At 47.6% G+C, this 25285-nt stretch overlaps 7 pseudogenes; 5 read left to right on the top strand and 2 right to left on the bottom strand.

The window, feature by feature from the left end:
• Nucleotides 1–3742: 3742 nt before the first annotated feature.
• Nucleotides 3743–3862, bottom strand: LOC143958547 (5S ribosomal RNA; annotated as a pseudogene).
• A 7444-nt stretch (nt 3863–11306) lies between these two features.
• On the bottom strand, nt 11307–11425 carry LOC143958460 (5S ribosomal RNA; annotated as a pseudogene).
• Nucleotides 11426–15267: 3842 nt separating this feature from the next.
• Nucleotides 15268–15386, top strand: LOC143958557 (5S ribosomal RNA; annotated as a pseudogene).
• A 694-nt stretch (nt 15387–16080) lies between these two features.
• On the top strand, nt 16081–16199 carry LOC143958572 (5S ribosomal RNA; annotated as a pseudogene).
• A 3274-nt stretch (nt 16200–19473) lies between these two features.
• On the top strand, nt 19474–19592 carry LOC143958404 (5S ribosomal RNA; annotated as a pseudogene).
• A 3723-nt stretch (nt 19593–23315) lies between these two features.
• On the top strand, nt 23316–23434 carry LOC143958771 (5S ribosomal RNA; annotated as a pseudogene).
• A 95-nt stretch (nt 23435–23529) lies between these two features.
• On the top strand, nt 23530–23649 carry LOC143958811 (5S ribosomal RNA; annotated as a pseudogene).
• Nucleotides 23650–25285: the final 1636 nt, after the last annotated feature.

A 25285-nucleotide genomic window follows, 5' to 3' on the forward strand; every position in this document is an offset into this window, starting at 1 on the left:
CGTCCCCCTCCCCTTCCCCGAGGAGTGATGGGAGACTCAGTCAAGGTCACCTCTCTAAACGTTAAGGGACTGAACTCCCCTAAAAATTGGTGGATCCTCCTGTGAGAACTGAACACATGCTGTACTGATGTGGCCTTTATACAAGAAACACATTTTAAAAATACTAGCCTCCCCTTTCTATGGTCGAGATCCTTCCCTAAGGTCTACCACTCTACTAACCCCTCCTCTCCATTCTGATCTCTAGCAGGCTCCCCTGGGTTCTCCAGGATTCTCTGGTGGACCCTGGGGGCCAATATCTTTTTCTTAGGGGCCACATTGGAAAGCGCCTTTTTACATTTGCCACTGTGTACGCTCCCAATGATCACCAAGACACGTTCCTCAGAACTACCCTGCACAGATTATGTGACTTTCGGGAGGGCCAATTGATATTAGGTGGGGACTTTAATGTCCCCTTTCGCCATCGGTTGACACTTCTGCCTCTTGCTCCTCGCTCCCTACCCCTCACCTAGGTCTCTATTCTGGCACCTTAATGAGAGCCTCCTCCAGATACCGGAAGTTTTAGCAGATGTGACCAGGGAATTGGACCTTTATTTCCAAGAAAACTAAAGCAGGACTGTGACCCGGGGATAATTTGGGAGGCTCACAAGTCAGTACTCCGCAGGGTACTTATCAGGCACGGGGCGCGCATCAAACGAACACGGAAGGAACAGCTTGCTAATCTGTTTCGTGAACTTGCCTCTGTGGAAGCGAAACATAAACATACCCCCTTACGGACCTTAGAGATTGAATTGGGGACACTCCATACCCATATTGCTGTCCTACTCCATTATAAAGCGAAAGCGGCACTCCAGTTTTGTCGTAAACTGGCGTAGGAGTCAGAGGACAAATGCAGAAAAATCTTAGCCAGGTCGGTAAAGGAGTTGAAATCTGGCTCTTACATACCACAGTTGATAGATGAGAATGGCCAGAGGGCTCTACCCCAACCCAAATAGTCGAAGTCTTTGAAAAATGTTTCTCTGTTTTCTACAACCTGCCCGATTCAGGGTCTGGACAGGACAATATAGACAGATATGTAACCGGTTCTGGTCTACCAACCCTCTCATCGGAATCACGGGAGTACTTGGAGGACCCGATCACACTGGAAGAAGTCCAGACGGCTGTGGGACCTCCGAAGGTGGGTAAGGCTCCGGGCCCTGATGGATATACCGCACAATACTTTAAGACCTTCCTCCCTATTCTCGGCCCGCGCTTGGTGAATTTATTTAATACTCTGAGCTCGAATGGGGATTTTCCTGAGGATACTCTTAGAGCCCACATCTCGTTGATACCTAAGGAGGGCAAAGACCCGGGCCTATGTGGGAGCTACAGACCCATTTCCCTCCAAAATTCGGTCCTAAAACTATTCTCTAACTCCTCGCCACGTGATTGGCACATCACTTGTAGTCCCTTATACATATTGACCAGTTAGGTTTTATTCCCACCAGGGAAAATAGGGACAACACCACTAAGGTGCTTACCCTGATCCGTAAAGCAAAGTCATCTGGGACCCCTTGTCTTTTCATGAGTACTGATGCCGAGAAGGCTTTTGATCGGGTCAAATGGACATTATTTGTTCTCGGTCCTTCGCCATATAGGTCTGAGTGAACGGATGCTGGCATGGATAAGTAAAATATACTCACATACTTACATTCCACCGGACATCGCGCGTACGTTTATGTTGAACTTCCCCCCACCCCTTGTCACTAAGATCCGCAGTTTGCTTCACGGGTGGCATTCTGGCCTCCATTCCTGGTTCAGCAGATGCAATCTCATTAAAATGAACATACTCCCTAAATTTACTTATCTTTTCCAAGCTCTCCTGATCCAGATTCCAGTCCTGTTTTTTAAGCAAGTTCAATCCTTGCTCACTCAATTTAACTGGGCTCACAAAAATCCCAGACTTAAGCGGTCACAGCTGACATTGTCTAAACAACAGGGAGTGTTGGTTCTCCCTAACTTGCAACGCTACTACCTGGCCTCCCATCTGGGGCGTGTATTGGACTGGAATCGAAACAAACTTTCTAAGCTCACTCCCAAATTCCGATAAGAAGCACCATGTGGTGCTATAAGTATTTACCCACAGAATTTATGTCACATCCCACTATAGGGGCTTAGTTGGAAGTCAGTCACCTGATCGCTACCCAAAACACACTCACGTCTTTGACTTCCCCCCTATTCCCTATACGTGGCCATCCAACCTTTGAACTGGGGACCCACTTAGAAATTCCAACCTAGACAATGCGTCTAAATTCGTCATTGATGGAAAATGGCCTTCTTTCTCAACCCTAACAGATCCGACAGGGCTTTTCCAACTGCCTTTTTGGAGAGCTGCGCAACGACATCATTTTCTCCATTCCATCCCCAATCCTCAAACGTTCGCCCGCCCTCAGACGGAGTTTGAGACTCTATGCAGGAGCGAAGGCCCTTTGGCCCACATTCTCTCTCAAACAGATTACCCACACTTAACCTGTCTGTCCAACTGGGAAAAGGACCTTAATTGCTAATTTTCCCCAGCACAGAGACAACACATTATCACTTTGGCTCTCAAAATGTCGCTGTGCACGAAGATACAGGAGACGAATTTTAAACTTCTCACCAGGTGGTATTTGACACCATCAAAGCTGCAGAAATGTTTCCCCTCTTCCTCGAACATATGCTGGAGGTGTGGAGAAGAAGAGGGCACGTTGCTGCACAAATTTTGGTCCTGCCTCAGCTTGGTGGACTTCTGGACAGAGCTCCGATGCATAACACAAAAATTCACAGACTTCTCCATCCAGGAAGAGGCTGCATTCTTTCTCTTGCACCATTCACAGATTCCCATTAAGAAGTACAAAAAAAATCAATTTTACGACATGTGATAAATGCGGCGAAATCCTGCATCCCTCTCTATTGGAAAAAATGTTCCCCCCCTTTCATTACTCACTGGCTTAAGAAAATAGAGGACATTAAAAAAAATGGAGGACTTGATCCTCACATCACAAGGTAAACAAGAATTTTTTAAACAAACCTGAGACATCTGGAATACCTTTATATTCTCGCTGGAAGGATGTCGCCTGCTATCGCCTTAGTGCTCTGAGCTTTCCTTGACTGGCCCCTTGGACAGTGGCTGCCATCGTGTCTCGTCCCCCCTTCTCCTTTTCTGATCTTTCAACCCTTCTCTTTTCTGCCTTCCTCCCCTATCTCTCACCCCCTCCACCCCCTCTCTCTTTTGGAAAGAGTGGAAAATTGGGAATGACGGCCCCACACCCCCCTCTGGATGGATTATGCCGGAGGGACCTGGGGTTTGTGTGACCCTGGATCTTGGTACAGTACTTTATCCGTGCCTCGAATCATTGTGATTGATGGAAGGCAGACTCACAGTTGCGAATATACCTGTATCAAGTATTGTTCAGCTGCTTTTTGCTCTGTATTTCTCTGTTGCATTATGTACTCGGGGGACCGTCTTCCCCTATTTGGAGAAAAAATTATATTTGAAAAAAAAAAAGAAGCCTACGACACCTGGTATTCCCAGGCGGTCTCCCATCCAGGCATTAACCAGGCCCGACCCTGCTTAGCCTCCAAGATCAGACAAGATGGAACAGATTCAGGGTGATGTGGCCGTAGCCAATATCTTCAGGCACTCTCAACTCTCTTGACAAACACCAAGATGGTCACCTTGGAAACAAGCGGAAAAAAATAGGTCAACGGCAACAACATAAAAAGAAGCCTACGGCATCTGGAAATCCCAGGCGGTCTCCCATCCAGGTACTAAACTGATCCCAACCCTGCTTAGCCTCTGAGATCAGATGAGATTGGGCTCTTTCAGGGTGGTGTGGCCATAGGAGATTTCTTCAGGCACTCTCAACCTTGACTAACGCCAATATGGTCACCTTGGGAAACAAACAAAAAAATCAAGTCAACGCCAACAACATGAGAAGAAGTCTGCAGCACCTAGTATTCCCAGGTGGTCTCCCATCCAGGTATTAACAAGGCCCGACACTGTTTAGTCTCTGAGATCAGACGAGATCTGGTGCTTTCAGGGTTATGTGGCCATAGGCGAGCTCTTCAAGCACTCTCAACCCTCTTGACAAACACCAAGATGGTCACCTTGGTAAACAAACAAAAAAAAAAAAACAAGTCAACGCCAAGAACATAAAAATAAGCCTTCAGCACCTAGTATTCCCAGGTGGTCTCCAATCCAGGTACTAGCAAGGCCCGACCCTGTTTAGCCTCTGAGATCAGAGGAGATCGGGCGCTTTCAGGCTTATGTGCCCATAGGCAATCTCTTTGGGCACTCTCAACCCTCTTGACAAATGCCAAGATAGTCACCTTGGGAAACAAGCGAAAAAAAAACAGGTCAATGTCAACAACATAAAAAGAAGACTACGGCACCTGGTATTCCAAAGCCATCTCCCATCCAGGGACTAACTAGGCCCAACCCTTCTTAGCCTCAGAGATGAGAAGAGATAGGGCTCTTTCAGGGTGATGCTGCTGTAAGCGAACTCTTTGGGCACTCTCAACCCTCATGGTCACCTTGGGAAACAAGTGAAAAAAAAAAAAAAACTAATCAAGGCCAACAACATAAAAAGAAGCCTACAATAACTGGTATTCCCAGGTGGTCTCCCATCCAGGTACTAACCAGGCCTGACTCTTCTCAGCCTCCAAGATCAGATGAGATTGGGTGCTTTCAGAGTGCTCGGACTCTTTCCCCATCACTAATGGGACGAGGCAGGGGTGCCCTCTGTCTCCCCTAATTTTTATTCTGACACTGGAACCACTTATTTGTCACGTTCGGAATGACCCGAATATTACTGGCATATCCAAACCCTCGGCACACCACAAAATTGCGGCATACGCTGACGATCTAATTTCTTTCGTCTCCAATCCACACATTTCGCTTCCCAATATACTCGCGACTCTCCGGCGATACGGCAGCCTATCAAACTATAAAATCAATTGCACCTTTGGCTGTATTGAATATATCGGTCCCGGATGGTGAGGCCAAGAGGCTACGCTCCGCTTTTCCATTCTACTGAGCTGAAAAATCTATACGTTACCTGGTCGTTGACATCGCAGCGGATTTGGCGCAATTGTACCCGCTTAATTTTGTCCCTCTCCTGAATAGACTGAAATCTGATTTGGGAAACTGGCATGCTTTAACACTGACCTGGTTCAGGCGCTGTAATGCATTCAAAATGACGGCCCTCCCGCGGATCTTATACTTGTTCCAGACATTACCGATCCGGTTACCCCCAATCTTTTTCAGACATCTGCAGGTGCTGCTCCGGGACTTTATTTGGGCGCGCAAACCGCCCAGAGCCCGTTTGCAATTGCTTGCCAGACCAAAGGACAAGGGGGGTCTGGGTCTCCCAGATCTGAGACAATACAACAGAGCGATTCTGCTAGCGAGAGTCGTTGATTGGCATTGTAATGGCCCACACAAGCAGTGGGTGGAGATGGAGATTGAGGATGGATCCATTCCCCTATTGACCTCCCCGTGGCTCCTGTCCTCCCTACCAAAAGACCTCAGAGATCACCCCGTAGTGGGAGCTACGTTGGCTGTTGTGCGGAGGTTGTTCCGCTGCACACACATTGCTCCCCTGCCGTCACCAATGACTCCGGTTATAGGTAATCCAGACTTCCCACCGGGATTTACCAACAAGAAACTGCGACAGTTGACAGTGGTAGGGAAACAGCGTCTGGGAGAGGTGTGGTCCTCGGGAGGGCTCCCGACCACGCAAACTGTCGCCGAGCTTTCTGACCCTCCGCTTGACTTGTTTAATGCTTATCAACTTCGTCACTTTCTTCTGGCCATACAAAGGGCCCCCTACACTCCTAGAGACCTGACGCCCTATGAATCCATCTGTCACAAAAAGGAACCTGTGCAACACACCCTCTCCCTCCTGTACAACCTATTAAGTAGTCAGGAGGAGGAGTCGACCCCACCATTTATCCACAAATGGGAGATTGCATTTGGCATCACATTTACCCCACAACAGATAGGGAAGATCCTGACATTAGTACATAAAGCTTCCATCGCAAACCAATATCAAGAATCAGGATACAAGATAGTCTCACGCTGGTATAGAGTCCCATACCTTCTGAATAAAATGAATAGATCGATTCCGGATGTTTGTTGGAGGTGTAATTCAGATACGGGGACCATGGGACACATTTTCTGGGCATGCCCGGCCTTGAGGAACTTTTGGGTGGAGGTGACCGGGACGATAAAAACTCTCAGAAATGTAGATATCGCAGACAACCCAGCAGCGTGCCTTCTACACTTGACCGAACAGCCTGTTCAAAAATACAAAAAAACCCTCACGATGCAATTCCTGAACGCCGCCCGGGCCTGCATTCCCACACTGTGGAGGCAGCCTCAGCCCCCCATCCAAGGTGCTGTGGTATTCCAAAGTCATCATATTCTCCGGATGGAAGAATTGACCGCCACCCTTCACAACACTGAAGAGGCATTTAGTGTTACATGGAGGCCCTGGAGGTATTTTACTGGTACCTGAGACTACATTTGGGAGGTGAGCAGCGCCCCTGTCCCAGAAAACGACTGAACATCTAACGTTTACCTACGTAGGCCAAGTCTGCCCTGGGTGGCATTCCCCCCCTCCCTTTTTGTCTTTATTTTTCTTTTTTTCCCCGCCGCCATCCCGCCCCCCTCTTCTCTCTCCGTCTTTGCACTCTCTTCTTCCCCCGTCCTCCCTTTTCACTATGCCTTGTCTCCTTACTAGCCTTTGGGACCCAGAAGAACCCCAGGGTTCTGGACACGACCGGCTCATATTTTTTTTTTTTTATTGAAAAAGCCAACTTTATTGAGGTACGAATGCTTGGTACATAAATTGACGGAGGCCAACATGGCCAAAACAATAGCACATATATAGATACATTACAGTAACCGTGTAGCATAAAACAAACTACCCACAAGAGGTAGAGCCATCACATAGTATATATGTATATATAAAAAAAAAACAAAGGAAGAAGGGAGAGACAGAGAGGGAGGGGAGAGGAGAAAAAAAAAAAAAAAAGAAAAAGGGGGGAGGGAAAGGAGAAGATGAAGGGTGAGTATATCAAGTACACGTTTCACCATCTGCCAACCATCTACCCCAGACCTTTTCGTATTTAGGTGAACACCCCCTATGCACATAAATCAGCTTCTTATATGGAAGAGTATCATTTACCTCTTTTTTCCAACACTGGATTGTGGGGGGCAGGGCCTGCATCCACCTTCTAGCCACCGCTTTCCTTGCCAGGAATAGGGTCTCATGCAAAAAGGTGCGAAGAGATTTATCAGCTTCTAAGCTAGGCATCAGACCGAGCAGGCACATTTTGGGGTCTAGGGTAGCAGGTGAACCCATCTGGTCGTGCAGGAATCGTATCACTTGCATCCAGTATGCTTGAATAGTGGGACAGGTCCATAGAAGGTGATAAAGGGAGCCCGGGGTATGACCACATTGACGGCATCCCGGATTGTACATGGGCTTGAAACGTGCTATCTTCTGGGGAGTTAGATATGTCCTGTGTATGATATACAGCTGCGTGAGGCGATCTGACAGCCGGGGGGATACATATTTCACATCCCCCAGAATGTCATCCCAATCCTCATCCGCAATAAGCCCAACGTCCACCTCCCATCCGGCCTTAGCAGCATAGGCCAAGGCCATGACACCAGGGAGACGGATAGCGGAGTACAAGGTGGAGATTAATTTAGCTGGCTCAGTACCCGTAACTGTATCTACTATAGAGGGGACTGCCAAGGATGGGTTAGAGCTAATAAATTGGGTTTGTATGGCATGGCGGAGCTGCAGGTATCTAAAAAGGAGACAGTTAGGGAGGGAAAATTCGTCTTTGAGCATTTGAAACGTTTTTATTCCCATATTAGTCATGACCTGATAAATATATAAGATCCCATGGCGTATCCACACCACAGGATCTGGAATGGACAGCAGTTCAGGTAGGTGCATGTTGAACCAGAGAGGCGTGTGGGAGTGGACCCGTGGGATCCCAAGTTTTTTCAGTGCCACCCCCCACACCCTCCGGTGATGTGTCAGCATGTCTGCGTTATGACGGGGGGAGCAACCCGTCAAGGGGGCCCTGAGTACTGCCTGAAGGGGGGTGTGGGCTGGATTGTCAGGATGCCCACAGATTAGTGCCTGATATCGTTGTATTTCGCTTTTATCGAAATAATAAAAATGGGATAATTGTGAGGCAAGGTAGTACTCCTGAAAGTCTGGAAGAGCAGCTCCTCCCAGCGTTGCCGGGTTTTTCAGGAGCTTCCAGGATAATTTATGTCTGCTGTGTCCCCATATAAATGAGTTAAGAATAGACTCAATCGTTTTGAAAATTTTTTGTGGTATATATAGGGGGGCATGCCACACGAGATAGAGTATCTTTGGTAAAAGTATCATTTTAACCAAATTAATGCGTCCCATAACCCCCAGTGGTAGTCTGGCCCAATTCTGTGTCTTAGTCTTGATCAGGGTACATAGAGGTTCAATGTTAAGGAGTGTGTAGTCTGTGAGCGACCTGGTCACCTGCACCCCAAGGTACTTAATCGAGGAGACCCTTGGGAGACTCAGAGGTGGAGACGTGAACGGAGGGGGGAAATGGTCAATGGGAAGGATCTGAGATTTGGACCAGTTAATACGCAAACCCGAATGGCCGCCGATACATTCTATAGAATGAAGGGCAGCGCACAGGGAAGGACCCGAGTCTGCCAGGTATAGGAGGGTATCATCGGCATACAGCCCGATCTTCTCTTCCAGGTAACCAATCTTAAGGCCGCGGATATTAGCATCTGCCCGAATCATGATGGCCAACGGCTCCACCGCCAGTGCATACAGCATGGGGGAAAGAGGACAGCCCTGTCGGGTCCCCCTCTCAAGGGGAAATTGGTCCGATAACCAACCATTCACAAACACCCTGGCCTTGGGGGATTGGTATAGGAGTTGAACCCAACGAATAAAATTGGGGCCAAATCCAAATCTCGAAAGGCACTCCCATAAGTAGTTCCACTCCACAGAGTCAAAGGCCTTAGCGGCATCCAGAGCCACCACGACCCTGGACCCGATGTCATCGTGGGATCCCTGAATATTCATAAATAGACGACGAATGTTCATTGCTGTATTTTTCCCTGGCATAAAGCCTGTCTGATCTGGGTGGACTAGGGACAGAATGACTTGGTTGAGGCGGGAGGCTAGGATCTTAGCTAATATCTTAATATCAACTTGGAGCAGGGAGATAGGTCTATACGATTCTGGGTATTTAGGGTCCTTGCCAGGCTTAGGGATTACTACAATTTGGGCCTCTCTCATAGAGGGGGGTAGGGTACCTGTATCAAAGATAAATTTGTATAAGTCATAAAGTTTAGGGATAAGGGTTTCAGAGTAAGTGGCGTAGAATTCAAGTGGTAAGCCATCTAATCCTGGGGCCTTGGACGCTGCCAGGCAGGAGATAGCCACAGAGATATCTTCTATAGTAATAGGGGCTTCTAACAGTTCAAGCTGTTCATCAGCCAGTCTGGGAAATGCAACTCCCGCCAGGTAGTCCCTGGTGTCTTGGGGAGAGTGGGTGACCCGGGAGGTGTAAAGTGCACGGTAGAACTTCCCAAATTCCTCCACCACTAGTTGCGGATCGGTGATATCGTTCTCCCGCGGATCTAACAACGACACTACCACAGGGGGATGCGCATCCAGATGGGCCAGGTATGCAAGTAGTTTGCCCGATCGCTCACCGTACTCAAACACCCTCTGCCTACAAAAGAAGATGCGCTGCTTAGCTTTCTCAATGTGCAACTGGGAAACCTGTCGCGTCTGTATCCTAAGATTATTGGCGGTGTTGGGCGAAGGGTCCCGATGGAACGCCTCCTCCAGCACCTGTAGATGTTCCGCAGCCTGTTGCAGAATAAGTTTAGATGACCTTTTGACTCTATTGATGCGCGTGGAAAGGAGGGAGCGGGCATGCAGTTTAAACATCTCCCAGACCATGTCATAAGCAGCTGAGTGCCCGTTAGCTGTGAAGTAATATTGTAGTTCAGTGGGGATGTCTTCCTGGTCCCTCAGGGCCGTCAGCCGACCGGCTCATATTTTACTCTGGTTCACATAGGTCATGATAAGCTGGCTCGCTGTGGTCCCAGTTGTTCTCCATGATTACATTTGTCCGAACGGAGCTGCATTAGTTATACTGTACTACATGTCGGAGGTGGGGTTTCTCTCTTTTCTGCATGAAACTCTAGGACTCCCCTCTGAGAACCCAGAGTTATTTGGCTGCCTATTTTTTGTTACCATGTAATTGTGACCCTGGGTCATGCTGTATGGTTGACTGTTATATTTATGTTGTTCTACTTATACTTAATAAAAGAATAAAACAAAAAAAAAAAAGAAGTCAATGCCAACAACTTAAAAAAAAAGCCTATGGCATCGAGAAATCCCAGGCGGTCTCCCATCCCGGTACTAACCAGGTCCCAACCCTGCTTAGCCTCTGAGATCAAATGAGATTTGGCTCTTTCAGGGTGATGCAGCCATAGTAGATTTTTTCAGGCACGCTCAACCCTCTTGACAAATGCCAAGATGGTCACCTTAGGAAACAAACAAAAAAAACAAGTCAACACCAACAACATAAAAAGAAGCCTACCGCACCTAGTATTTCCAGGCGGTCTCCCATCCAGGTATTAACAAGACGCGGCCCTTTCTAGCCTCTGAGATCAGCGGAGATTGGGCGCTTTCAGGGTGATGTGCCCATAGGCAATCTCTTTGGGCACTCTCATCCCTCTTGAAAAATGCCAATATAGTCACCCTGGGAAACAAGCGAAAAAAAACAGGTCAACGCCAACAACATAAAAAGAAGAATACGGCACCTGGTATTCCAAGGCCGTCTCCCATTCAAGTACTAACTAGGCCCAACCCTTCTTAGCCTCTGAGATCAGAAGAGATATGGTGCTTTCAGGGTGATGTGGCTGTAAGCGATCTCTTTAGGCACTCTCAACCCTCTTGACAAATGCCAAGATGATCACTTTGGGAAACAAGCGAAAAAAACAGGTCAACACCAACAACATAAAAAGAAGCCTGCAGCATCTGGAAAACCCAGGCGGTCTCCCATCCAGGTACAAACCAGGCCCAACCCTGCTTAGCCTCTGAGACCAAGCGAGATTGGGCGCTTTCAGGGTGTTGTGCTTGTAGGCAATTTCTTTGTGCACTCTCAACCCTCTTGACACATGCCAAGATGGTCACCTTGGGAAACAAGGGAAAATAAAACAGGTCAACGCCGACAACATAATGAGAAGCCTACGGCACCTGGTATTCCCAAGCTGTCTCCCATCCAGGAACTAACCAGGCCCATCGCTGCTTAGCCTTCAAGATCAGATGAGATTGGGATCTTTCAGGGTGATTTGGCCGTAGGCACTCTCTTTGGGCACTCTGAAGCCTCTTGACAAAGGCCAAGATGGTCACCTTGGGAAACAAGCTAAAAAAAACAGGTCAAAGCCAACAACATAAAAGAAGCCTACGGCATCCAGTATTCCCAGGCGATCTCCCAATTAAGACACTAACCAGACCAGATCCTTCTATGGCACCTGGTCTTCCCAGGCAGTCTCCCATCCAGGTACTAACCAGGCCTGACGCTGCTTAGCCTCTGAAATCAGACGAGATCGGGTGCTTTCAGGTTGATGTGGCCGTAAGCTTTCTCTTCAAGACACGCCCAACCCTCTTGACAAACGCCAAGATGGTGGCCTTGAGAAACAAGCAAAAAAAACAGGTCAAAGCCAACAACATAAAAAGAAGCCTATGGGCTTACAGCGGACCCTAAAAGATGGGACCCACTAGCTCTGTCATGGTTCGGACGCTGTAATGTGTTGAAGATGAACGCAATGCCACGACTTCTGTATCTACTACAAGCCTTACCTATCAAAATACCCCAGACTTTCTTTCATGCGGTTCGCTCAATCTTTATCAAGTTCCTCTGGCGCGGAAAACATATGCGTATTGGTAGGGCAATGCTATTGCGACCGAAATTGCGGGGAGGTATTGGCTTCCCGGACCCTGCTCTATATTACACAGCGACGCACATGACACCGGTGGTTGACTGGTGCCGGTGTTCTGCCATATACTGTCCGGCCATGATATAGTGTCTGCGCCGTACTGCGCATGCGCAGTACGGAGCAGACGAAGCTTCGGAGATTTTCATGCGCGGTGAGTGGAGGTGGTAGCCCCACCATCCAAGTGGACATAGGGTTGTGAATATTAGAGGGCCCCTCGCAGGCGAGCTTCGGGCTTGGCCTCGCTGCGCTCGGCTCTTTTATATTCTTTTATATTCTTACTCTATGTCACATACTCACAGTCCCGGTACAAATATGCAAAATAGAGCAAAAGAGTACATGGTTTATTTTGATGTATGATAGTTTTATTGCATGCTTGATGTGGATGATTAAAATCGTGTAGTGATCTATATTTAGCATAAGAATGAAAAGGCATAACCTGGCAATGAGACAAACTCCATTAGAGATGTGAGCTAGATGAAATAATGAGATGTCTCTGTATAGCCCAGATTGTCTTCTGTTATCACTTAGCCTACCCTCTAAATTCACTAGCCTCTCTATATACACCAGTATGTTTACACTAGCCGGTCTTCTGCATACAATAGCCTGTCTTCGATATACACTAGCCTATGTTCTGAATACACTAGCCCGTCTTCTGTCTTCTGTATGCCCTAGCCTGTCTTCTGTATACATTAGTCTCTCTGTATAAACTAGCATCTCTGTATACCCCAAACTGTCTTCTGTAAAAACGTGTCTCTCTTTATAGCCTGTCTAGCCTTTCTTCTGTACACACTAGCTTCTCTGTATACACTAACCAGGCTTCTATATACAATAGCTTCACTCTATGCACTAGCCTCTCTGTATAATCTAGCCTCTCTATATACCCTAGATAGTGTTCTGCATCTCCGTAGTGGTAGCCTCTCCGTAGAAGCCAGCCTTTATTCTGTATTCACTAGCCTTTCTTCTGTATGCTGTAGTCTTCTATATATACTAGCTTCTCTGTACACCCTTGCATCTCTGTAATACACTAAACCCTCTGTATACCACAGCCTGTCTTCTGTATACACTAGACTGTAAACACTAGCTAGAATACACCAGCCTGTCTTCTGTACCCACTAGAATCTCTGTATACACTACCCAGTCTTCTGTATACACTGTCAGCTTGGATGTATACCCAAGCCTGTCTTCTGTATACACTAGTCTCTCTAGATGCACGGTCCTATCTGTATACACTCGACTCTCTCTATACACTAACCTCTCTATATACACTAACATCTTTGTATATACTAGCCTCTCTTTAAATTAGCCTCTCTGTGTACCCCAGCCTCATTGTTTACTCTAGCATCTCTGTACACTCAAGCCTATCTGCTTACACGAGTCTGTATTCTGTATTCACTAGCCTGTATTCACTAGCCTTATATATACTAGCTTCTCGCTTCTCTGTACACCCTTGCATCTCTGTACACTAGACTCTCTGAATACACTAAACCCTCAGTATACCACAGCCTGTCTTCTGTATACATTAGACTGTAAAAACTAGCTAGAATACACCAGCCTGTCTTCTTTACCCAATAGACTCTCTGTATGCACTACTCAGTCTTCAGTATACACTGTCAGCTTTGATGTATACCCAAGCCTGTCTTCTGTATACACTAGTTTCTCTATATGCACTGTCCTTTCTGTATACTCTCGACCCTCTCTATACATTAACCTCTCTATATACACTAACATCTTTGTATATACTAGCCTCTCTTTAAATTAGCCTCTCTGTGTACCCCAACCTCACTGTTTACTCTAGCATCTCTGTATACTCAAGCCTATCTACATACACGAGTCTTCTGTATTGTGTATTAACTAGCCTTTCTTCTGTATGCTGTAGTCTTCTATATATACCAGCTTCTCTGTACACCCTTGCATCTCTGTAAACACTGTGTAAACTAGCCAGTCTTATGTATACACTCGCCGACTGTATACACTAGACTCTCTGAATACACTAAACTCTCTGTATACCACAGCCTGTCTTCTGTATACACTAGACTGTAAAAACTAGCTAGAATACACCAGCCTGTCTTCTGTACCCACTAGACTCTCTGTATACACTACCCAGTCTTCTGTATAGAATGTCAGCTTTCATGTATACCCTTTCTGTATACACTAGCTTCTCTATATGCACTGTCCTTTCTGTATACACTCGACTCTCTCTATACACTAACCTCTCTATATACACTAACATCTTTGTATTTGTCTTTAAACTAGCCTCTCTGTGTACCCCAGCCTCACTGTTTACTCTAGCATCTCTGTATACTCAAGCCTATCTACATACACGAAACCTGTATTCTGTATTCACTAGCCTTTCTTCTGTATGCTGTAGTCTTCTATATATACAAGCTTCTCTGTACACCCTAGCACTGTAACAGTACTAGGTTCCTGTATTACAGAAACAGAACACCAGCAATAAGGTGTATACTGTGCAGGAGGCACACAACACCGACTCTAACTTCTGCACTGCAGATGCATGTATTGCAGAAATTGAACACCAGTAATAAAGGGTAGCTTCAGGTGTGTACTGTGCAGGAGGCACATAACACCCACTATAACAGTGCTAGGTTCCCAAGCAGTAAAGACACTGTCCCTGCCTATAGTCCTCTTTCCCTGACCACCGCAACACACTATACAAGGCCGCCGCGCTGGCGGCCTTATATAGTGTGGGGTGTGTACTAAACCCCCCTGAGCTATAATTGGCCACAGGAATCCTGCCTGTGGTGAATTGTGGCTCTCTTCACAGAGGATGTCACATCTGTTCTTATTATACAGAACCTATTATGCTCCTCGTAAACTTTTTCAGTTTGGCCGAACGGCCGGACGCAAGTTGCCCCCGGTGCGGGAACATGGGGGGAGACATGATGCACATGTTTTGGAGATGCCCGAAGTTGATCCGCTACTGGACAGAGGTGACAGGAACCATTGATCGGGTGGTTGGAACCTCCACCAGGATGGAGGCGAAGTATTGTCTCCTGGGATTAGTTGAAGGAGTTGGAAACCCGGGAAGTAGCCAGATGGCAGTTCTGAGATGCCTATTTCAGGCAAGGAAACTGATTGCTCAACCCTGCTTAGCCTCCAATGTTGGCAATGACTTGGTTTTTTTCGCTTGTTTCCCAAGATGACCATGTTGGCGTTTGTCAAGATGGTTGAGAGTGCCCGAAGAGATCGCCTATGGCCCCATCACGTTGAAAGTGCCTGATCTTGTCTGATCTCAGAGGCTAAGCATTGTCGGGCCTGATTAGTAACTGGATGGGAGACCAACTGGGAATACCAGGTGCCGTAGGATTCTTTTTATGTTGTTGGCGTTGACATGGTTTATTTTTTCCGCTTGTTTCCCAAGGTGATCATCTTGGCATTTGTCAAGAGGGCTGAGAGAGCCCAAAGAAATCTCCTACGGCCACATCCCCCTGAAAGCGCCCGATCTCATCTGATCTCAGAGGCTAAGCAGGGTCCGGCCTGGATAGTACCTAATTAAAGGTGCCGTAGGAATCTTTTTATATTAATGGCTTTGACCTGTTTTTCTTTCGCTTGTTTCCCAAGGTGACCATTTTAGCATCAGTCAAGAGTTTTGAGTATGTCCCAAAGCGTTCGCCTGAGGTCACATCACCCTGAAAGCGACCAATCTCAGAGGCTAAGCAGGGTCTGGGTCAGATGGGAGACCGGCAGGGTCTATGTTGTTGGCGTTGACCTTTTTTTTTTCACTTGTTTCCCAAGATAACCATCTTGGTATTTGTCAAGAGGGTTGAGAGTGTCTAAATAGAACACATATGGCCACATCACCCTGAAAGCGCACAATCTCATTGATCTCGGAGGCCTAGCAGTGTACGGCCTGGTTAATACCTGTATGGGAGACCATCTGTGAATACCAGGTGCCGTAGGCTTCTTTTTATGTTGTTGGCGTTTACCTGTTTATTTTCGCTTGTTTCCCAAGGTGACCATCTTGGCGCTTAACAAGAGGGTTGAGAGTGCCCAAAGAGATCACCTACGGCCCCATCACCCTGAAAGCGCCCAATCTCATCTGATCTCAGAGGCTAAACAGTGTCGGGCCTGGTTAGTACCTGGATGGGAGACCGCCTGGAAATACCAGGTGCCATAGGCTTCTTTTTTTGTTGTTGGCTTTGACCTGTTTTTTTTCCCTTGTTTCCCAAGGTGACCATCTTGGCATTTGTCAAGAGGGTTGAGAGTGCACAAAGAAATTGCCTACGGGCACAACACCCTGAAAGCGCCCAGTCTCGTTTGGTCTCAGAGGCTAAGCAGGGTTGGGCCTGGTTTGTACCTGGATGGGAGACCGCCTGGGTTTTCCAGATGCCGCAGGCTTCTTTTTATGTTGTTGGCGTTGACTTGTTTTTTTTGTTTGTTTCCCAAGGTGACCATCTTGGCGTTTGTCAAGAGGGTTGAGCGTGCATTTGATCTCAGAGGCTAAGCAGGGTTGGGACATGGTTAGTACCTGTATGGGAGACCGCCTGGGATTTCTCAATGCCATAGGCTTTAGTTTTAAGCTGTTGGCATTGACTTTTTTTTTTTTTTTTTATTATTCTTTTATTAAGTAGAACAACATAAATATAACAGTCAACCATACAGCATGACCCAGGGTCACAATTACATGCTAACAAAAAATAGGCAGCCAAATAACTCTGGGTTCTCAGAGGGGAGTCCTAAAGTTTCATGCAGAAAATAGAGAAACCCCACCTCCGACATGTAGTACAGTATAACTAGTGCAGCTCCGTTCGGACAAATGTAATCATGGAGAACAACTGGGACCACAGCGAGCCAGCTTATCATGACCTACGTGAACCAGAGTAAAATATGAGCCGGTCATGTCCAGAACCCTGGGGTTCTTCTGGGTCCTGAAGGCTAGTAAGGAGACAAGGCATAGTTAAAGGGAGGACGGGGGAAGAAGAGAGTGCAAAGACGGAGAGAGAGGAGGTGGGGGGATGGCGGCGGGGAAAAAAAGAAAAATAAAGACAAAAAGGGAGGGGGGAATGCCACCCAGGGCAGACATGGCCTACGTAGGTAAACGTTAGATGTTCAGTCGTTTTCTGGGACGGGGGCACTGCTCACCTCCCGAATGTAGTCTCGAGTACCAGTAAAATACCTCCAGGGCCTCCATGTAACACTAAATGCCTCTTCAGTGTTGTGAAGGGTGGCGGTCAATTCTTCCATCCGGAGAATATGATTGACTTTGGAATACCACAGCACCTTGGATGGGGGCTGAGGCTGCCTCCACAGTGCGGGAATGCAGGCCCGGGCGGCATTCAGGAGTTGCATCGTGAGGTTTTTTTTGTATTTTCGAACAGGCTGTTCGGTCAAGTGTAGAAGGCACGCTACTGGGAACCCAAAAGTTCCTCAAGGTCGGGCATGCCCAGAAAAGGTGTCCCATGGTCCCCATATCTGAATTTCACCTCCAACAAACATCCGGGATCGATCTATCCATTTTATTCAGAAGGTATGGGACTCTATACCAGCGTGAGACCATCTTGTATCTTGATATTGGTTTGCGATGGAAGCTTTATGTACTAAGGTCAGGATCTTCCCTATCTGTTGTGGGGTAAATGTGATGCCTAAGTCCCTCTCCCATTTGTGGATAAATGGTGGGGTCGACTCCTCCTCCTGACTACTCAATAGGTTGTACAGGAGGGAGAGGGTGTGTCGCACAGGTTCCCTTTTGTGACAGATGGATTTATAGGGTGTCAGGTCTCTAGGAGTGTAGGGGGCCCTTTGTATGGCCAGAAGAAAGTGACGAAGTTGATAAGGACTAAACAAGTCAAGCGGAGGGTCAGAAAGCTCGGCGACAGTTTGCGTGGTCGGGAGCCCTCCCGTGGGCCACACCTCTCCCAGACGCTGTTTCCCCACCACTGTCAACTGTCGCAGTTTCTTGTTGGTAAATCCCGGTGGGAAGTCTGGATTACCTATAACCGGAGTCATTGGTGATGGCAGGGGAGCAATGTGTGTGCAGCGGAACAACCTCCGCACAACAGCCAACGTAGCTCCCACTACGGGGTGACCTCTGAGGTCTTTTGGTAGGGAGGACAGGAGCCACGGGGAGGTCAATAGGAGAATGGAACCATCCTCAATCTCCATCTCCACCCACTGCTTGTGTGGGCCATTACAATGCCAATCAACGACTCTCGCTAGCAGAGTCACTCTGTAGTATTGTCTGAGATCTGGGAGACCCAGACCCCCCTTGTCCTTTGGTCTGGCAAGCAATTGCAAACGGGCTCTGGGCGGTTTGCGCGCCCAAATAAAGTCCCGGAGCAGCACCTGCAGTTGTTTGAAAAAAATTGGGGGTAACCGGATCGGTAATGTCTGGAACATGTATAAGATCCGAGGGAGGGCCATCATTTTGAATGCATTACAGCGCCCGAACCAGGTCAGTGTTAAAGCATGCCAGTTTCCCAAATCAGATTTCAGTCTATCCAGGAGAGGGACAAAATTAAGCAGGTACAATTGCGCTAAATCCGCTGCGATGTCAACGCCCAGTTAACGTATAGATTTTTCAGCCCAGTAGAATGGAAAAGCGGACCGGAGCCTCTTGGCCTCACCATCCGGGACCAATATATTCAATACAGCCGACTTGGCGCAATTGTTTTTATAGTTTGATAGGCTGCTGTGTCGCTGTAGAGACGCAAGTATTTTGGGAAGCAAAATGTGTGGATTGGAGACGGAAAAAATTAGATCGTCAGCGTACGCCGCAATTTTGTGGTGTGCCGAGGGTTTGGATATGCCAGTAATATTCGGGTCATTCCGAACGTGACACATAAGTGGTTCCAGTGTCAGAATTAAAATTAGGGGAGACAGAGGGCACCCCTGCCTTGTCCCATTAGTGATGGGGAAAGAGTCCGAGCACCCCTCGGTCACCCGTACCGCTGCCGACGGCGTGGAGTAAAGCGACATTACCCAGCTCATCATGTTGGGGCTAAGACCTATATGTTCCAGGGTGGCCTGCATAAAGTGCCAGGCCACCCTGTCAAAGGCCTTCTCCGCGTCCGTTGACAACATAAGCAAGGGCCTTCCCTGTACATGCGCCGCATGGATTAAATTGAGGACTCGGGCCGTATTGTCTCTAGCTTCCGACTTATTTATATTTTTTTGCTTGTTTCCCAAGGTGACCATCTTGGCGTTTGTCAAGAGGGTTGAAAGTGCCTGAAGAGATTGCCTGCGGGCACATCACCCTGAAAGCACCCGATCTCGTTTGATGTTGGAGGCTAATAGAGTCGGGCCTTGTTAGTACCTGGATGGGAGACCGCCTGGGAATACCAGGTGTCGTAGACTTCTTTTTATGTTGTTGGCGTTGACCTGTTTTTTTTTTCGCTTATTTCCCAAAGTGACCATCTTGGTGTTTGTCAAGAGGGCTGAGAGTGCCTGAAGAGATTGCCTATGGCCACATCACTCTGAAAGCACCCAATCTCGTCTGATCTTGGAGGCTAAGAAGAGTCGGGCCTGGTTAGTACCTGGATGGGAGACCACCTGGGATTACCAGTTATTGTAGGCTTCTTTTTATGTTGTTGGCGTTGATTCGTTTTCTTTTTTTTGCTTGTTTCCCAAGGTGACCATCTTGGCATTTGTCAAGAGGGTTGAGAGTGCCTAAAGAGATCGCTTACAGCCACATCACCCTGAAAGCACCCTATCTCTTCTGATCTCAGAGGCTAAGAAGGGTTGGGCCTAGTTAGTACTTGAATGGGAGACGGCCTTGGAATACCAGGTGCCGTATTCTTCTTTTTATGTTGTTGGCGTTGACCTGTTTTTTTTCGCTTGTTTCCCAGGGTTTTGGCATTTTTCAAGAGGGATGAGAGTGCCCAAAGAGATTGCCTATGGACACATCACCCTGAAAGCGCCCAATCTCCGCTGATCTCAGAGGCTAGAAAGGGACACGCCTTGTTAGTACCTGGATGGGAGACCGCGTGGAAATACTAGGTGCGGTAGGCTTCTTTTTATGTTGTTGGCATTGACTTGTTTTTTTTGTTTGTTTCCCAAGGTGACCATCTTGGCGTTTGTCAAGAAAGTTGAGCGTGCCTGAAAAAATCTACTATGGCTGCATCACCCTGAAAGAGCCAAATCTCATTTGATCTCAGAGGCTAAGCAGGTTTGGGACCTGGTTAGTACGTGGATGGGAGACCGCCTGGGATTTCTCGATGCCATAGGCTTTTTTTTTAAGTTGTTGGCATTGACTTATTTTTTATTTTTTGTTTTATTCTTTTACTAAGTATAAGTAGAACAACACAAATGTAACAGTCAACCATACAGCATGACCCAGGGTCACAATTACATGGTAACAAAAAATAGGCAGCCAAATAACTCTGGGTTCTCAGAGGGGAGTCCTAGAGTTTCATGCAGAAAAGAGAGAAACCCCACCTCCGACATGTAGTACAGTATAACTAATGCAGCTCCGTTCGGACAAATTTAATCATGGAGAACAACTGGGACCACAGCGAGCCAGCTTATCATGACCTACGTGAACCAGAGTAAAATATGAGCCGGTCGTGTCCAGAACCCTGGGGTTCTTCTGGGTCCCAAAGGCTAGTAAGGAGACAAGGCATAGTCAAAAGGGAGGACGGGGGAAGAAGAGAGTGCAAAGACGGAGAGAGAGGAGGGGGGGGATGGCGGCGGGGAAAAATAGAAAAATAAAGACAAAAAGGGAGGGGGGGGGAATGCCACCCAGGGCAGACATGGCCTACGTAGGTAAACGTTAAATGTTCAGTCGTTTTCTGGGACAGGGGTGCTGCTCACCTCCCGAATGTAGTCTCAAGTACCAGTAAAATACCTCCAGGGCCTCCATGTAACACTAAATGCCTCTTCAGTGTTGTGAAGGGTGGCGGTCAATTCTTCCATCCGGAGAATATGATTGACTTTGGAATACCACAGCACCTTGGATGGGGGCTGAGGCTGCCTCCACAGTGTGGGAATGCAGACCCGGGCGGCGTTCAGGAGTTGCATCGTGAGGGTTTTTTTGTATTTTCGAACAGGCTGTTCGGTCAAGTGTAGAAGGCACGCTGCTGGGTTGTCTGCGATATCTACATTTCTGAGAGTTTTTATCGTCCCGGTCACCTCCACCCAAAAGTTCCTCAAGGCCGGGCATGCCCAGAAAATGTGTCCCATGGTCCCCGTATCTGAATTGCACCTCCAACAAACATCTGGGATCGATCTATTCATTTTATTCAGAAGGTATGGGACTCTATACCAGCGTGAGACTATCTTGTATCCTGATTCTTGATATTGGTTTGCGATGGAAGCTTTATGTACTAATGTCAGGATCTTCCCTATCTGTTGTGGGGTAAATGTGTTGCCAAATGCAATCTCCCATTTGTGGATAAATGGTGGGGTCGACTCTTCCTCCTGACTACTTAATATGTTGTACAGGAGGGAGAGGGTGTGTCGCACAGGTTCCTTTTTGTGACAGATGACTCATAGGGCGTCAGGTCTCTAGGAGTGTAGGGGGCCCTTTGTATGGCCAGAAGAAAGTGACGAAGTTGATAAGCATTAAACAATTCAAGCGGAGGGTCAGAAAGCTCGGCGACAGTTTGCGTGGTCGGGAGCCCTCCCGAGGGCCACACCTCTCCCAGACGCTGTTTCCCCACCACTGTCAACTGTCGCAGTTTATTGTTGGTAAATCCCGGTGGGAAGTCTGGATTACCTATAACCGGAGTCATTGGTGACGGTAGGGGAGCAATGTGTGTGCAGCGGAACAACCTCCGCACAACAGCCAACGTAGCTCCCACTACGGGGTGATCTCTGAGGTCTTTTGGTAGGGAGGACAGGAGCCACGGGGAGCTCAATAGGGGAATGGATCCATCCTCAATCTCCATCTCCACCCACTGCTTGTGTGGGCCATTACAATGCCAATCAACGACTCTCGCTAGCAGAGTCGCTCTGTTGTATTGTCTCAGATCTGGGAGACCCAGACCCCCCCTGTCCTTTGGTCTGGCAAGCAATTGCAAACGGGCTCTGGGCGGTTTGCGTGCCCAAATAAAGTCCCGGAGCAGCAGCTGCAGTTGTCTGAAAAAAATTGGGGGTAACCGGATCGGTAATGTCTGGAACAAGTATAAGATCCGCGGGAGGGCCGTCATTTTGAATGCATTACAGCGCCCGAACCGGGTCAGTGTTAAAGCATGCCAGTTTCCCAAATCAGATTTCAGTCTATTCAGGAGAGGGACAAAATTAAGCGGGTACAATTGCGCCAAATCCGCTGCGATGTCAACGCCCAGGTAACGTATAGATTTTTCAGCTCAGTAGAATGGAAAAGCGGAGCGTAGCCTCCTGGCCTCACCATCCGGGACCGATATAATCAATACAGCCGACGGTGCAATTGATTTTATAGTTTGATAGGCTGCCGTATCGCCGGAGAGCCGCGAGTATATTGGAAAGTGAAATGTGTGGATTGGAGACGAAAAAAATTAGATCGTCAGCGCATGCCGCAATTTTTTGGTGTGCCGAGGGTTTGGATATGCCAGTAATATTCGGGTCATTCCGAACGTGACACATAAGTGGTTCCAGTGTCAGAATAAAAATTAGGGGAGACAGAGTACACCCCTGCCTCGTCCCATTAGTGATGGGGAAAGAGTCCGAGCACTCTGAAAGCACCCAATCTCATCTGATCTTGGAGGCTAAGAAGAGTCAGGCCTGGTTAGTACCTGGATGGGAGACCACCTGGGAATACCAGTTATTGTAGGCTTCTTTTTATGTTGTTGGCCTTGATTCGTTTTGTTTTGTTTTCGCTTGTTTCCCAAGGTGACCATCTTGGCATTTGTCAAGAGGGTTGAGAGTGCCCAAAGAGTTCGCTTACAGCAGCATCACCCTGAAAGAGCCCTATCTCTTCGCATCTCTGAGGCTAAGAAGGGTTGGGCCTAGTTAGTCCCTGGATGGGAGATGGCTTTGGAATACCAGGTGCCGTAGTCTTCTTTTTATGTTGTTGACATTGACCTGTTTTTTTTTCGCTTGTTTCCCAAGGTGACTATCTTGGCATTTGTCAAGAGGGTTGAGAGTGCCCAAAGAGATTGCCTATGGGCACATAAGCCTGAAAGCGCCCGATCTCCTCTGATCTCAGAGGCTAAACAGGGTCGGGCCTTGCTAGTACCTGGATTGGAGACCACCTGGGAATACTAGGTGCTGAAGGCTTATTTTTATGTTGTTGGCGTTGACTTGTTTTTTTTTTTTTGTTTGTTTACCAAGGTGACCATCTTGGTGTTTGTCAAGAGGGTTGAGAGTGCTTGAAGAGCTCGCCTATGGCCACATAACCCTGAAAGCAACAGATCTCGTCTGATCTCAGAGACTAAACAGGGTCGGGCCTTGTTAATACCTGGATGGGAGACCACCTGGGAATACTAGGTGCTGTAGACTTCTTCTCATGTTGTTGGCGTTGACTTGATTTTTTTGTTTGTTTCCCAAGGTGACCATATTGGCGTTAGTCAAGGTTGAGAGTGCCTGAAGAAATCTCCTACGGCCACACCACCCTAAAAGAGCCCAATCTCATCTGATCTCAGAGGCTAAGCAGGGTTGGGACCAGTTTAGTACCTGGATGGGAGACCGCCTGGGATTTCCAGATGCCGTAGGCATCTTTTTATGTTGTGGCCATTGACCTATTTTTTTCCGCTTGTTTCCAAGGTGACCATCTTGGTGTTTGTCAAGAGAGTTGAGAGTGCCTGAAGATATCGGCTACGGCCACATCACCCTGAATCTGTTCCATCTCGTCTGATCTTGGAGGCTAAGCAGACCAGCAGGCCTGGTTAATGCCTGGATGGGAAACTGCCTGGGAATACCAGGTGTCGTAGGCTTCTTTTTTTTTTTCAAATATAATTTTTTCTCCAAATAGGGGAAGACCGTCCCCCGAGTACATAATGCAACAGAGAAATACAGAGCAAAAAGCAGCTGAACAATACTTGATACAGGTATATTCGCAACTGTGAGTCTTCCTTCCATCAATCACAATGATTCGAGGCACGGATAAAGTACTGTACCAAGATCCAGGGTCACACAAACCCCCAGGTCCCTCCGGCATAATCCATCCAGAGGGGGGTGTGGGGCCGTCATTCCCAATTTTCCACTCTTTCCAAAAGAGAGAGGGGGTGGAGGGGGTGAGAGATAGGGGAGGTAGGCAGAAAAGAGAAGGGTTGAAAGATCAGAAAAGGAGAAGAGGGGACGAGACACGATGGCAGCCACTGTCCAAGGGGCCAGTCAAGGAAAGCTCAGAGCACTAAGGCGATAGCAGGCGACATCCTTCCAGCGAGAATATAAAGGTATTCCAGATGTCTCAGGTTTGTTTAAAAAATTCTTGTATACCTTGTGATGTGAGGATCAAGTCCTCCATTTTTTTTAATGTCCTCTATTTTCCTAAGCCAGTGGGTAATGAAAGGGGGGGAACATTTTTTCCAATAGAGAGGGATGCAGGATTTCGCCGCATTTATCACATGCCGTAAAATAGATTTTTTTGTACTTCTTAAAGGGGAGGGCCACCCTGAAAAACAAAAAAATGTTAAAAATTACAAAAAATCTAAAAAAAATGAAAAAATTTTTTTTTTTTTACTTACCAGAAATGCCTGTTGCTAGGCACTTTCTCCTAATCTTCCTCTTCCTCCTCCGCGGAGATCTTCTGTCTTCTGTCTTCGTCGCGGCGTCTTCTGGGTAATGAGTCGCGCTGTGTTCTGGGAACTGTGTGTTCCAGAACACAGCACGTCCCATTCAGAAAGCGCTGCGGGACTCGCGCATGCGCAGTAGCTGCGGGACTCGCGCATGCGCAGTAGGAAACGGGCAGTGAAGCCATAAGGCTCCGCTGCCTGTTTCCCTTACAAGGGATGGCGGCGCCGGGACCCGAGAGCCGAGGGACGGGTCGGCCTCGGGCGGCCGACATCGCGGGCGCCCTGAACAGGTGAGTGTGTTTATTAAGTCAGCAGCTGCAGTGTTTGCAGCTGCTGACTTTTTTTTTTTTTTTTATAACCGGCCCTCCACTTTAATGGGAATCTGTGAATGGTGCAAGAGAAAGAATGCAGCCTCTTCCTGGATGGAGAAGTCTGTGAATTTTTGTGTTATGCATCGGATCTCTGTCCAGAAGTCCACCAAGCTGAGGCAGGACCAAAAAATGTGCAGCAACGTGCCCTCTTCTTCTCCACACCTCCAGCATATGTTCGAGGAAGAGGAGAAACATTTCTGCAGCTTTGATGGTGTCAAATACCACCTGGTGAGAAGTTTAAAATT

This window comes from Lithobates pipiens, unplaced genomic scaffold (assembly GCF_037356315.1).
Source record: "Lithobates pipiens isolate NorthernLeopardFrog02 unplaced genomic scaffold, aLitPip1_a1.2 Scaffold_61, whole genome shotgun sequence".
Classification (NCBI taxonomy): Eukaryota; Metazoa; Chordata; class Amphibia; order Anura; family Ranidae; genus Lithobates; species Lithobates pipiens.